General features: G+C 41.2%; 2 pseudogenes; one reads left to right on the plus strand and one right to left on the minus strand.

Moving 5' to 3' along the window:
* Positions 1-489: 489 nt before the first annotated feature.
* Positions 490-1,056, plus strand: LOC123816429 (annotated as a pseudogene).
* A 3,504-nt stretch (positions 1,057-4,560) lies between these two features.
* On the minus strand, positions 4,561-5,313 carry LOC123816430 (annotated as a pseudogene).
* Positions 5,314-14,634: the final 9,321 nt, after the last annotated feature.

A 14,634-nucleotide genomic window follows, 5' to 3' on the forward strand; every position in this document is an offset into this window, starting at 1 on the left:
ATATTTTATTTTTTTCATTTTATTTCACTTTTAATTGAATTTATGAGGGTGACATTGTTTAATAAAATTATATACATTTCAGGGGTACAATTCTATAATATATAATTTGTAGATTGAGCATCTTCAAATATTTTAAAGTGCATTTATATGTTTAATGTATTTGATTCCATCCTTAAGAGAACTGTGTGACAATAAATGAAACTTCTTTGGTATTTAAAAAACAGTATAAATCTAATAAATAAAAACATAAATATGGGGGAAAAAGGCAGTTCTCAAATAAATTTAGTGAGACTTCAAATTAAAATCACAAATTTAAGTGTTTCATTACATAATTTAAGTTGGAGTTCTAAGACTCTCACTCTACAGGCCAAATCACTTAAGCATTAGAAATATGTAACACTTGCATAGATTCCTTAGGCTGAGATATTAATGTTGAAGAATTGTAGGGGGAGCGACGCTCGGGTTCGCAGTTGGTGGGGTGAAGGGGCTATGCGTCTGTATGTGGGCACCTGCGAGGAGGCGGTGGATGGGGCTCCGGAGCAGGAGCGGCACTATCAGCTCCTGTCGGTGCTGCAGAACCTGGTCAAGGAGCTGCCCAGCTATCTCCAGGAGCGCTGGTCCTGCACCACGCTCAGCGACCTGGCTTGGCCCTCCTCAACAGCGCCATGTTCAAGATCGTGCAGGGGCTGCTGGAGATCCAACACCTCCCTGAGAAGAGCCTGCACAACCAACGCCTGAAGATGCAGAATGAGCACTGCCTGCTCAGGCAGGCCCTGAGCCAGAAGCACCAGGAAGCCCGGCAGGCCTTCGGGTCTCACAACTTGCCCATGCTGAGCAGCAGATCCATCAGGAGAAGCAAACAATGGGCCAGAAGATCATCCTGGAGCTAGACCAGAAGGTGGCGGACCAGTAGAACACACTGGAGAAGGTGGGGGTTGCTGGCTTGTTTGTGACCACCAACCCACAGGAACTCAAATTAGGATGAACCTGTTGGAACTCATCTGGAAGCTGCAACAAGGTAGGGGCCGCAGCCCTGTGACCAGGTGCAGTCCTTAAGCAGAAGAGGCTCCACGGCCCAAAACCTGAGTGATCCAGAGAAATAAAGGTGCCTCCGTATGGCCTGCAAGTGAAAAAAAAGAATTCTACATTTGCCCAGACATATGTCATGGAAAGTCACTGAGGTTATTTCAACAGAGAAACTTGGATCATCAGCTACCCGGATGACTCCTCTCACGCCTCACTTAGAAACCTGCTATATCTTCCCATGTAAAACATGGGTTGGGTTTCTGAGTTTACTTCCAATGTGGAGATTTCAGCCAGGATGCTGACTGGGTTCTTGTTTACTTTGCTGAACTTTATTTATAGCTACAGATAAATTTTAAGACATCACTGTTTCTGTTACCCTTGTGCCTGGAGTCAATTTATACATTTTCTATACTCCAGGAAGCCTGTCTCTCCTGCCCCCATCAGTTTCTTGGCTGGGTTTTGCATTTCCTTGGCAAAAACTTTAAGTGCTTCCCTGTTTCTTCCATGTTCCTAGACTCAAATAACACTTATTGATATTGAGTATATGTATTGTACACTGAATGTTGAAATAACTGATTTAATTTCAAATATCTCTGATGGCTTCACCTGTGGTCACAGTATGTGGGATCAGTCTATTAGCAATCCATGAATTTGGAATTATAATGCCTGCTTTGTAAGGTTGTGGGAATTAGCATTAATTAATGTAAAGCGCCTCTTCCAGTGATGGACTTTGATCCCAACACATATTTAAAATATTTTACCCTGCTCATTTTCTCACTTCTCTCCTTGGCCAGCTTATATTTCATTGCTAATTATGGTATCATCATGCCCCTGTATCAACCCGTCTTGCCCCTTTCTCTCATCATACTGCTGTGGCAAAACACCGACTTCCGTAAATCCATCTCTCCACCTCCTCCATGCCTGCTCCCACATGGCTGAATGGGGCCAAGAAGACCACACTGCCATGCTCATTGGTCTCCTTTAAATTCTTGTTTACTCACTTTAATGCTGTCTGGCAATCGTATAATATTTTTCTAACACATTCACTTTCCCATTCTCCTCAACAACTATTTTATACCTCTTGTCTCTCCTCAAATGACTCAATGGAGTCATTTTGACTCCATTCTTTTTCTTCCAACCCATATCTGACCCATCAGCAAATTCTACTATATATATGATGTGTATATATATAAAATCTATGTGTAATCTATATATAGTATATTATATAGAATAGCATATTCTATATAATATATATATAATATATAGTATACAATTATAATAGTGTATTCTATATAATATACAATATATAGACTATATATAGTGTATATAGAGAGAGAACTCTACTATGTATATGCAGTAGAATTTGCTGATGGGTCAGATATGGGTTGGAGAAAAAAAAATATATATAGTAGAATACACACACACATATATCCAGAATCAAACCATTTCTCACCACCTCTACTGCTACTACCATGATTCAAGAAGTTCTCTCTCATTTATATTTAGAGCAATAGACTCCCTACCCTTCTCCCTGCTGCTATCTTGCCTCCACTTTGGTTTATTCCCAACTATCTCTTCAAATGGCTCTCATTTAGAGAAAACATCAAATGGTACACAATACCCTCCATGATCTGGAAGTCTATTATGTCTCAGATTGCATCTTCGACTGTTTTTTCACATTTATTTGACACCAAAATTCCAAGCATACTTTCACTTTGAGCCGTTTGCATTATTCTTGCTGGGAGTGCTTGCTCCTCTCTAGATATCCACACTTCTCACTCCCCCACTTTCTTCAGGTCTTCAATCAATTGTCACTGTATCAGACAGGATGGGCTAGGTTATGCTACAGTAACAAGTAACATGAAAACCTCAATAGCTTAAAACAAGTCATACATAATACGTGTCCATTTTGGGATGTCTGGGCTGTGCTCCACATTGTCCTCACTCCAGTTTCCAAGATGACAGAACAACTACTATTGGAACATTGCTGTGATGGAAGGAAAGAAAGAGCAGGAACAATCATATATTAACTGTTAAAGTTTTCATGCCAAAACAGCATCCATCACTTCACTCACTTTCATCAGCCTAAATAAGTAACTGGGCTTTTCTATTTCCAATGTAGCAAGGGAATGCAATCCCATGATCATGCATTCAGAAGAAGAGTCAGAAATATTGAGGAACAGTACTATGATGTTAAGGTTATTACAATCATCATCAAACTGAGAACTTTCTGGCTGTGCTATAAAAAATTACAAGCCGTCCTGACCATTTCCCAATTCCCCATTCCCCTCACTTACTTTACTTATTTCTTTAGTATCTTTCACTATCTACTATTTTATATATATATATAACTTCTTTACTTTGTTTTATATCATTCCCCATTAGAATTTTTACTTTTCTATTCAATGTTGTGTTCCCATACCTAGAATAGTTACTATATAGAGGCTTTAGATAAAAATATGTTGAATAAATAAATGATGAGAAGGATATAATTAGTAATCCACATAAAATACACAAACATTTTTAGTTGCCCAGGCTTGGAATTTGGCTTAAACCAGGGTTGACATTATTCCATTATTTAACAAATTCGAGTATGCACCTAACTTTTTCAAGGCTCTATACAGCAAGAACACCCTAATCTTCAAACATACCAGATACATGGGAACTTCTTACCTTCCATATTTTACACCACTTCTGCCAGTGGAGAATATGCAGTTCGACTTTCATGGAAGAAATAACAATCTTCTTTTGTTCAGCTAAGATCTGTCTGAAATCAAGGTTTCTTGTTCAGAAATACTAGGAAGTCTCATGTGTGATAAGCACACTTCCTAATATCTCCTTCCCCTTCCATTTGCATGTGGGGGCTCCCCAGTAAGCAAAACTTGTGCCAATAATGAAATTCCCAGGATCTTAATTTGAAAAGTTTTCACCATCTTGAGGTTAGTCTCTTTGCATGGTGACCTTCTCTAATGAATCAAATAAAGCATTTCTCATTTGTAATTAAATAATACCTTAAAAGGCACTGCCTTCCTCAACAGATTCATGTGGAATTCATTTTCCCATAAGGATAATTACACTCAGCACTGAGGGTGGGCACTCTGGTGAGGGACATGGATATTCACTGAGTCCTTGAAGGGAAATGGTAAAGGAACTTAGTACAGAATCTAAAAAAAGGTCTAAGTCAGTAGAAAATGAAGTTAAGATGTAAATATTGATTCCAAAGTTAGTTTGCTTCCCCTTAGAGGTATTATTGTTGAGTCAATTGCTTTGACCAAGATTTTTTTTTTTTTACTTTTGTTTTTATACTGGGTAATTTTTTTTATTGAGCCTTTTAGTTGACAATGTGAGGTAAAAAGCAAATGAGTTCTCCTGAACCGGTATTTTTACACAGCTATAGTAAAGTATTTCAAACATCAAGGATTTATAACAGATTACATTTCTTAAAAGCTTGGGGAGAAAGTGAACAAGTTCTAACATATGTCCTTGAATATTCCAGTTGACTCTTCCCTTACAATAGCAACTGGCTGTAATTAGTTACATAAGTTTCTTCAAGGCCTTTGCTGATGTCTTTAGATCTGAAGTGTTGCTATTTTGATCAATACCCACTAATTCCACTTCACAAGTGAGTTTTGCATTTGGTGGAATTTGGGCACCAGGCTGCCCTTTCTTTGTGGAAGCCCACTCTGGTTCAATCTCCAGTCAAGGCCTTTCTCCTTTACTCGGTCAAGAGTGTTTCAGCCCATCCTCTGAGAACTTGGCCTGTTCCAACCTCAAAACTGAAAGGCTTGGCATTTTTCTTCTTTGAACTCATTTGAATATTGGTATCAAAAGCAGCCCATCCTGTAGTGTTCCTGTATACCAGCAGGGGACAACATCTCCCTTTTGGGGGAAGTTGGTTTTATCCTCCTTTTTAAGAACAGATTTTGTATATTTTGATGGATTCTTATCCACATTCTCTTCTGACTTGGTTTCTTTGGGTTTATCTTCATTAAGCTTCACATTTTTTCACCTGCTCACACACTTATACTTTCAGTACCCTTGAAACACTTACTTTCAAAAAGATAGTTATTGTAACCAAATGGTCCTTGTTAGCTGACTTGACTGCATTTTTAGTGTTTTGTAATAACTCATGATCTGCAAGAAACGAATCTGATCTGTGGTCCTGTAGAACTTAATAATGCCCTTCTTGGGCAGCTGCCCCATGGTCCAGGCTTGCTGTGGAACGGCGGCCGCCTTCTTCCCCCGCTGCCTCTGCCATCTCCCAAGATGTTTCTCAGCAAAGACCATACTCAGTTATGTAAAAATGTTTGAGGGACCAATAAGTAAAATTGCATATGATGTGCATATAATCTGCATAGGATTACGTACTATCTTCAGGAAAATTCTAAGTTAAAATGAAATTAGAAATATTTTTTCTTGTTATGCTTTCCTTAAGCTCTGTACCTCAGTGTTTATGGCTCCCCACTGCTTATAGGAAAAACACAGCGTCCTCTTCCTGGTGCCCAGTTCATCTTTCTTGCCATCACCTGCCATCTCTTTTCCTGTTCCTACATTATTTCACGCACCAGCAACACAGCATGAGCATGCCTTGTGCAGCTGCTGTTAGTTGACTATCCACTAGCCACTTCCTCACTTTCTTTCTTCCTAACAGAACATGATTTTCTTCCTTCTGGCATTGGCATACTGTATGCTTCAGGGGCCCTCACAATGCTCCAGAGTGTAGGTTTCGATTAGTCTACAGCCAGCCTGGTAGATCCATCCCCGTGGCAAGTGATTGTTTTAGACAAGGGTATGTGATGCAGTCTTGGCCAGTGAGGAGTGAAGGGAAGCCTGCCAGGTAGGGGATTTCTGTGAAAATGTCCTGAGTTTCCAAAGAGGACACAAAAAAGGGCAGAGACTCACCTCTTTTCTACTTCTAGATAGGCTTTGGGAGGAGGTGATGCCCAAGAAAGCTTCAGGGCCATATAACCATGAGAGCAGGTGGCAGAGTGGAAGGATGGAAGGAGCCCGTAGTTTTGAAGAGGTCATTGTCATTGTAATAACAGTTACAGTTATGACTGTGTCATGTGTGTTATGAGCACTGTATGTGTGTTAACTCATTCAACCCTCACAGCTGTCTTAGGAAGTGGGAGCTTTCATTATTTTCACTTTACAATTGGGAAAACTGAAGCAGAGAGGGGTTGATGTGCTAAGGTCACTCTCCTTATTTGTTTCTTTTTTTTCAGATATTTATTGTAGACATTTTAAAGTATATACTAAAGTAGAGAGTAGTGTAATAAATCCCCACGTATCCGTCAATTATCCAGTTTAAACAATTAGCCAGTCCTGATCAGTCCTGGCTTGCTTATGCCCCTGCCCACTTTTCTTTGCACATTATTTCACAGAAAATCCCAGCCCTCAAATTATATCTTACTGGACTGCTTCATGCGTGACAAAACTAACAGCTACTTTTGTTTGGGTCTCTTGTTACAACTGAAGCTAGTCTCTAAATATTAATAACTTTCTCCTCATAAAATGTAGATAAGCTAAAGGCAAAATATAAAAGTCACCTACAATATGATCACCTAGCAATAACAACAAATAATCATGTGGTGTACTTCCTTTCAGTGTTTTATATGTTTGTTTGAATATGAAATTGTATATTTTCCACTTACTATGTCCTGAGCACTCCCATCCTTATTCCAGCCCCCATGATCTTTGGGTGCTGGGCTCCCTATCTCTTTTCTGCTTTTAGGAACTTGAGACACACTCTCTTCACACTTGGCACCACACCCCCGCCACTGTAATTTAATACCATGTGGCATTGTCTGTTTATCTGTGCTCCTGACTAGACTAGCACACACTGAGGGCAGGAACTGTTTCTGGGTTAAAAATTTGTTTTTCAGTTTCTGGTGCTTACATTGCTACAAGAAAAAAATTGGACAAAACTCGTTGTAGGGATGATGTTGAACATGGGGTGGCCTGCACCATGCAGTGTCCCCTTCACAAGGATCCCATGTAGAAGCTTGCCTTCCATCCCAGCTGCAGTTCAAACCAGGTTGCTCCTGGAAAACAGGTGTGCTTTCTTTAGTGGGTGCCATCAACAGTTGTCACATTAGTTTGTATATGCATTTTTGGTTTGGTCACTAGGTAGCTCAAAGCTGAAGATGTGGTTCTAACTTTGGAAAGTGTGTACAGTTTTCAAAACATAAACTCTCTCACTAGTTTTACTTCTTTTTTCTTCACAAATGGTTTATATTTGAAATAATCACATGGCATCATGACAGGATCATTTCTCAAACAGTAATTCACGAGTTTGCTTCTGTTCCTCCTTCCATGAAAGTGGCTCGCAGACTCTGTGCCTTCAGGCTTCAGGGTGGTCAAATTATGGTGAACTTCTATTTCTGGGTTTGTTTGGAAAAGTCTAAAGTCTTTAAGGAGGATGAGCTAAGTATCTGCATGGAGAGGAAGGGCTTCTGGGGGAAACTTGGAAAGAGAAGGATTTCCCACAAAGTGATGAAGAGGTTCCCAGAGTCTCATTGGATCTGTGGATTTACAGAGCAGAGGGAAGCAGAGCTCACATATGTGGCAAGACTCTAGGTGAGAAGAGTGACCAGTCCACTTAGGAGTGGTCTTGGATTAAAATCAAGTTTGATATACAGAAAACAAAGACACATAGTATTTCTTTTTTACCTGAAATTTCAGACTGGGATTCATAGTCATAACAGTGTGAAAGTTATCCCAAATCCCTTTTATAAAGAGACAGTGCACAAACAAACAGAGAAGAAAACCATCATTTCCATGGAAAGAATGTGAGCTCGGGCAGTAGACCTGTCATTACTCTATTGCACTTCAGGTCCTACTTCTTTTTCCCCTTGGATTTTTCCAGCTGCTTCCTAGCTGTTCTAGCAGCACCCACTCTCGCTCCCTTCAATATATCCTTCACCCAGCTATCAGAATTGTCTTTTGCAAATGCAAATCAGCTGGGGTCTGTCCCCTGATTAAAGTTCTCTGTTAAATCCCATTTTTCTCTCAGAATGATGTTCACGTCTACAAGGGCCTTCATCATTTACTTCTTGCCTGCCTCTGTAAGCCTTATCTGCTAAAAACACCCCCTGTTCTGACCCAAACTTGATTCTCAAGCAGTAGTGTCCTAGTTGATATTCTTCAAATGCACCATCTCCTTCTTTTCATCTGGTTCTTGCACATGCTCTTCTGATTGCTCATAATGCCTTTCCATGGACTGATGCCTACTATTTCAGAACTGTCTCCAGGTGACACTGTCATCCAGGCAGTCTTCTCTAACTCTGCTCTCTCCAGGTGGGTTAGGTGTGGTGTCGCAGCTGTGTGTTCCCAGAGCATCCTAAGGTTAAACCTATGTCAGTCATCACAGTGATTTGAACTGCATGGGCCACGGTAAGAGAGAACATGGGAACTTGTTCACAATTGGGAGTTCCAGCATCTAGAGATATGTCTGGTGGATGGTAAAGTGGGAGCAGGAAGACATAGGGCTGGCCATTGGGAGTCTAGAGGAAATGAGGAAGTCTGGTGCTGTGGTCCACACTTGGTAAAAGGGCTCAGGAGCAAAGTGGTTTGGAACACAATGCAAGGATGTACTAAAAAAATACTTGAAGCAGAGACTGCTAAACTCTGCCCTAATATCCATTCTCTGTTTTCCTTTTGGTGGTATAAATCCCACCAGGGTTTCAGTAGGTCATATGGCCAAAGATTATGTTTTCCCAGTCTTCCTGTCAGCTAAGCATGATCATGTGACTAAGTTCAGGCCAACAGGATGGAAGTGGAAGTGATGTATGGATAATTCAGTGTTATCACTTTAAAGGAAAAAGGTGCTTAGCTGACTTCCTCTTGCCCCTTCCTACAGGCTGAAATGCAGAGATCAATAAGGAAGCCCAGTTACCCAAATGATCCTGTGGAGCAGAGCTTCCCACCCAGACAAGAAAGCTCACCTAGATCAATTCTGACACATGAGAACGAAACAAATTTCTGCTGTCCTTGGTTAAGATGGACATATATATCTTAGGCTATTTTCCAGGTATTCCATCTGGAAGAGAGCTATGGGATTTACCAATTGGAATGGGAACTCAGGGTGGGGTGGGTGATTATAAGAAATCATGCCAGAGTGTGTCTGCTACAGCAGGCACTGTGTACTGTGAGGCCCATGTAGGGTCCCCCTAAGGACCAACTTTGAGCCCATGAGAGACTCAGAATTTAGACTTCTGCTGTACATGGGCGTTGACTGGCAAGGAAGAAAAGAACAAACAGAACCACTTAAATACATGCCTTATGCTTCCGCCTTCCCCACCCTTTTTTAAGTTTCCAAAACACTGGGAAGAATGGGGCGGATAAAGGAAAGATGAAAGACAATCATACTCCCTTCCACAATAGACAATGAGCCTCCTGAGTTACAAGGGAGATAATTAAGTTGGATATAAGTTTGAAGCTTTAAGCTGATCCATTGTATTACATTGCATTTTTTAATATCTAAAAATGAGCATAATATTTTGTCTAAAATGTCACAGTGAAAGGAGAGAAAGATTCAACAGAGCTTTTATAGGGGCAGTCACCGGAGGGTATACTATTTTCATGTTTGAGCTCTACTGAGTTTAGACCATTCAGTAAACTGGTCATGAACTAAAAAAAAACAAAAAACAAAAAAAAAAACCTAAAATGATAACTCTAGTCCTTCTGCCTCCCTGATTTGATGTGGCTTTCTTCCTCATGAAGTAAATAGTACATGAAAAAGGAAAGGGAGAGGTTGAGCTGGTGAGAGAGGGGTGAATAGCAGAGGTCTAGACCTAGGAACCCCAGTGCCATTAGAGGACAAGGGCAGGTCAGCAGTACCATGTTGGGGGCATTCAGCAGAACACTGCAGGTTGTTAGAGGACAAATGCTTCTCCATTTTTCCTGATGTTTCTTTCTTTGTGGAATAAGCTCAGTAAGAGTAACACGCTTGTCCTCTTTCTATTCCTTTATTTATTCCCTCTCCACACATTTGGAAAACTTAACTGATTGGTAATTTTGGTTAGAATAAATGGCACAGTCAGCTGAACTCCTCCCTACTCCTTCTGAGAGGAAGCTATCCCAAGGGTGCATATTCTATTCTACCTCTTTATGCCATGAATGGTCTAGGAAGCTGACCCCACAAGGGGAACCTGCAGTGGTTCAGAGCTCCCTGGCACTGGGTGGCAAAAGATCGACAGTATTGGTCCCGCCCCCAATCCAACCCACAGGGTGTCAGAGTGGTTGAGTAGAAGAACAGCACACTGTTGACAACAGAAGCAACTGCTAGAGAACAGGGAAAGGAGAATGATTAGAAAGCAACTCAGATTATATGTGAGACATTCTAACCCTACCTTGGAATTCACAGAAAGATGACCAAAAAAAAAAAAAAAAAAGGTCTGGATAAGGCACATGGCAGGTGAGACCTGGTAATAGAATAGATTTATGGACAAACTTTTGAAGTGACTTAACCCTGTTCTATCAGCTATGACAATGAAGGGAAAATCTGGGTTACAATAATCAACTAATACTTGAAGACCCCTTGATAGGTAAATAATACCATTCCAGGTGTTTTATAGAACTTACAGGAGAAGCAGTCTAATACCTAGTAAGTTTATAGTCTAATACAATTAACTAAAATAGTAACTTTTCTTCTTGCCATGGGAGGAAAAACCCACATTTTCCTTAGAGGTTTCCATTCAAATTCCTTTCAGTTTTACCCCTTCTTGTTTTATTGATTTTGCAGCTTGGTGGAGAAGGAATGAGCTTAAATTAGTTCGAAGGAACCAACAAATGAGATCCAACTGAACCACTCAAATCCCACTGAAGGACTGAAGATTCTCCAGGATGCAGGTGTTTTGAAGATGTTCACTTTAAATCTATTTCTTAAAAAGTGGAGGTATAGATATGGTTCACCATTCCTGTTTTTTTTTAGTAAGAGAAAATTCTGAATTTAGCACAATTCTTGTCCTACATAAGTGTTTCATAATGATATTCATACAAGTTCTCATTACAACACAGCTAACAAGGGCCAGATTTGTTGTGGTTGAGTTACATTTGCCATTTTGTGGGCTACATCTTTGTAAATCAGCTAGATGATTGCCTTAATTGGGGTCACTTGGGGGTTTGAGGGAGGTGCAACAAGGTTGCCTGTGGTTCTTCATTAGTCATTTTGTGTGCCGAAGTGCAAAAGCACCAAGATGCCAGATCACACACATATTGGCTTTGGGAAAACCAGCAGGCTTTCAAAGTATGTGATGCTGTAGATGGCTCAATGTGTTGAAAACAATTTTTCTTAAACTTGCTGTATTTCTCTTCTCTCAGAAGTAGAGTTAGGGTAGCTTAGCATCCAGGAAGAGGACCAACTTTGGAGTCAGGTAGCTCAGCTCTGCCACTGACTTGTTATAACTTTACGTAAATTTGTAAACCTTTCTGAGTTTTGGATTTCTCGTCTGCTAAATGGAATAATCATACTTTGACCATGGGGTTAATGCTAGCATCAATGAGATTGCATATAGACAGACCTAATGTATATGAGGCATGCAAGAAGAGCAGCAAAATAACTTTGATATCAGAGGCAAATAATAGAATAGTCAGAATGATTTGCTAAATAAAGGCAAGAGGAAATGAGCACTACAGAAAAATATATATATTTGAAAATATGATATCAGTCAAGCAAGGACATCAGGAAGGAATGAATTAAACAGAAGCATTAATTATACATCCCACTTTGTGCCAAGTGATGAAGAAATTTACAAGGACCAAATAGACATGGTGGCATTCACTGAGGCTCACTAGATCCTGTTCTGGTTGGGTGCTGGATACATGTCAATCTGAAACCCTAAGTTAATAACACAGGCCAACCAGCAGCAAAGTCATCGCGTGCCACACAGGTGATACTCTATAAACATTTGTCAACTAGGTGAGTAGAGCCTAACTCTGATCAAATAATAGAGTGTATGGACTCAAAACTTTCAGAATGGAGGAGTAAGTAGCTGGGTGGACTCTTCCCCCAGAAAAACAAATTAACTGGTGAAAGTTATAAAAGAGTCATTTAAAGATTCTGACAATTGTCCTAAAGGCATAAAGGAAATGGAGATTCATTGAAGAAAATCTAAATCTTGCCAAGAACAGTGACAGTCTGCAGCCTTTGAGCAGAACCTGCTCCTTCACACCCCCTCATGGCTTCATACAGAAGCTCTCCTCTGGGCATGCGCAGCCATCTAGTCCTGTTTGGAGTTTTAGTTCTCCCTGGGGAGGAGCAGGCTGGCATTTCCTTCTCCCAGCCCCATGTTGCAGAAGCTCTATTCTATGCTGGCATGGCCAAAAGAATGAGTTTTCCTTGCTCACTCAGCTCTAACTGAGGATGAAGACTCTATTTCAGGTGCAGAGGCTGAAAACACTGGAGTCCTATTGCCCCCATCAAACCTGCTTGTAGGGTGGGAGTTCCATCCCAGAAGAGGCAAGGTAAGATTAGGGGTTGCCTCTTCCCCCATTCCCCACAGTGCTCACCCATAGAGCGGGGCTGTCACTCTGGTAAAAGCAGGTGCCTGTCCCCAGGTCTGGTGCAGAGGCCCAGGGATTCTGCCCAAGGCTAAGGCAGGCTGTAAAGACAGAAGAACTCTGTAGTGCCTGAGGGATTAACTTCATTTGGAACAGTGTGGAGGAATCCATACCTAAAGCTGTTGCTGAAAATAATGGAGAGATTGGTGGAGAGCAATTAAGAGAAGGCTGGTAGCTTCATTATGCAAGAAAAATGGCAGAGCAGAAGTTTAGTAGAGGAAAACCAGAGAAGGAGACAGCTAAGAGGCAGCCAGGGATCATAGCCATAAAGGACGCACACATGTGCATGGCTGCGCCTACTCAGGAACAATAAGAGCGGCATTAGGGACCAGCTTGAAAGTGTTACTCATGCTGTGCACAGAGCTATTAACGCAGGGCAGGAGCTGCCCTAGCATAAGGGGCTTAAACACAACTTCTGACCAAACACTGACTGAGCAATAAGTGACTCTGACCTGAGGTGGTTCCTAGGAAGCCAGGTTTAAAAATAAAATCCCACTCATCCCTGGCCATCTGGAAGCCTGCATGAAAACCCAAGGCTGCTGTCTCCTAGAAGTGATCAAAGAGGGAACCTTTGTACTACAGTGTCTTCTAAACTTGGGGCAAAAATTTCAACTCCCTGAATTGTGATAGAAACCACCAAGGCACATACAAGTTCATTGTTAGTGCATAAGCATCTAACTAGTGTCTTATTTTCTACTGCATTGCCTTGTACCCTGTTGTCCCCTCTCTGATCTACCCTTTGGTAGACCTGGAGGTACCCAGGGTACCTCTTATCTGTACTCTGACCTTTGGACTGAGGTTTTATTGGGATTTGTCCTTGTACACTGTCCTTGGGGTCTCACTAGGCTCACACTCTGTGAGTGTGAGCCAATCCCATTACCACATGGTCTCAGATGGTAATGATAAGCCCAGGTGTTACTTTGTAATGACGGTGTCAAATCTGGAATGGGGCCTGAACAGGAGGGAGAACTCCTTTTCCCCAACCAGGAACGAAGGTAGGAATGGAAACAAGTCAGGAGAGGCCAGAGCAAAACAGAACCACCAAAATGCCCAAGCCTACTTTGGAACGTCTCTGAGCTGTCAGTGCCAAGAAACCTGGAGCAGAACATAGAGGAAACCATGTAACAGTAGACTCTGAACTTGCCAGATTCAGCCAGTTCAAACGTGGTGATAAGCTCAAGGAGAAACAAGCTCAGGGAGAGGTTGTGCCCGGAGGGACAGGCAGGACCAAAGATTGACAGGCAGAAAGAAACAGGGATTGGGGATGCACTACTGAGGCTGAAAACAGTTCTGAAATGTAGAACATTTTTATTTCTCAGCTAATAGAGACTAGAAGTAAAAAGTGAGTGAGAGAGAAAGAGAGAGAGAGAGATTTGTTGTTCCACTTATTTATGCACTCATTGGTTGCTTCTTATCTGTACCCTGACAAAAGACCAAGCTCTTGACTTGGTGTATCAGAACAGCACTCTAACCAGCTGAGCTACCCAGACAGAGCTCTGTTGGCCATTTCAACAAATATTTCTGTGTGTCAGTCTCTCTTCTAGATACCTAGGGTAGATCAGTGAACATATCAGATAAATATCCCTGTCCTCACAAAGCTTATATTCTAGCAAGTTTTCAGTTGTTACAGAACATCCATGGGTGCATTTAGGATATTGGTATACATACCTTACAAGCTTTGATAGTAACTGTGGACTTCATTACATCACAGCTTATTCAGCACAGTAATGATGATAATAAGAATAATAAATAGCTACACTGTGCATACCATCTGGCAGACACTGTTCACCTGCCTTCTGTTCATCTTTAACCCTCACTGAAAACCTAGTGTTATTTTTTTCTTTGAACCAGTCATTATAGCCAAGTAGTTTGGTGCACCCTGATTGATCAGGCCTGCTGTCTGTGAGTGCCTACCCTTCCCACCAACTCCCTCAGCCTGTTTATCTCCTCTGGGCTAAGACAAATACGAGCCCCATCAGAGCCACATGAACTAAGTAGAATAACTGGAATGGAGTGAGGGTTGTCTCAGCAAAGAAAGTGGTGCTG

The sequence above is a fragment of the Phyllostomus hastatus genome, unplaced genomic scaffold, assembly GCF_019186645.2.
Source record: "Phyllostomus hastatus isolate PE091 unplaced genomic scaffold, TTU_PhHast_1.1 phas_contig_209, whole genome shotgun sequence".
Classification (NCBI taxonomy): domain Eukaryota; kingdom Metazoa; phylum Chordata; class Mammalia; order Chiroptera; family Phyllostomidae; genus Phyllostomus; species Phyllostomus hastatus.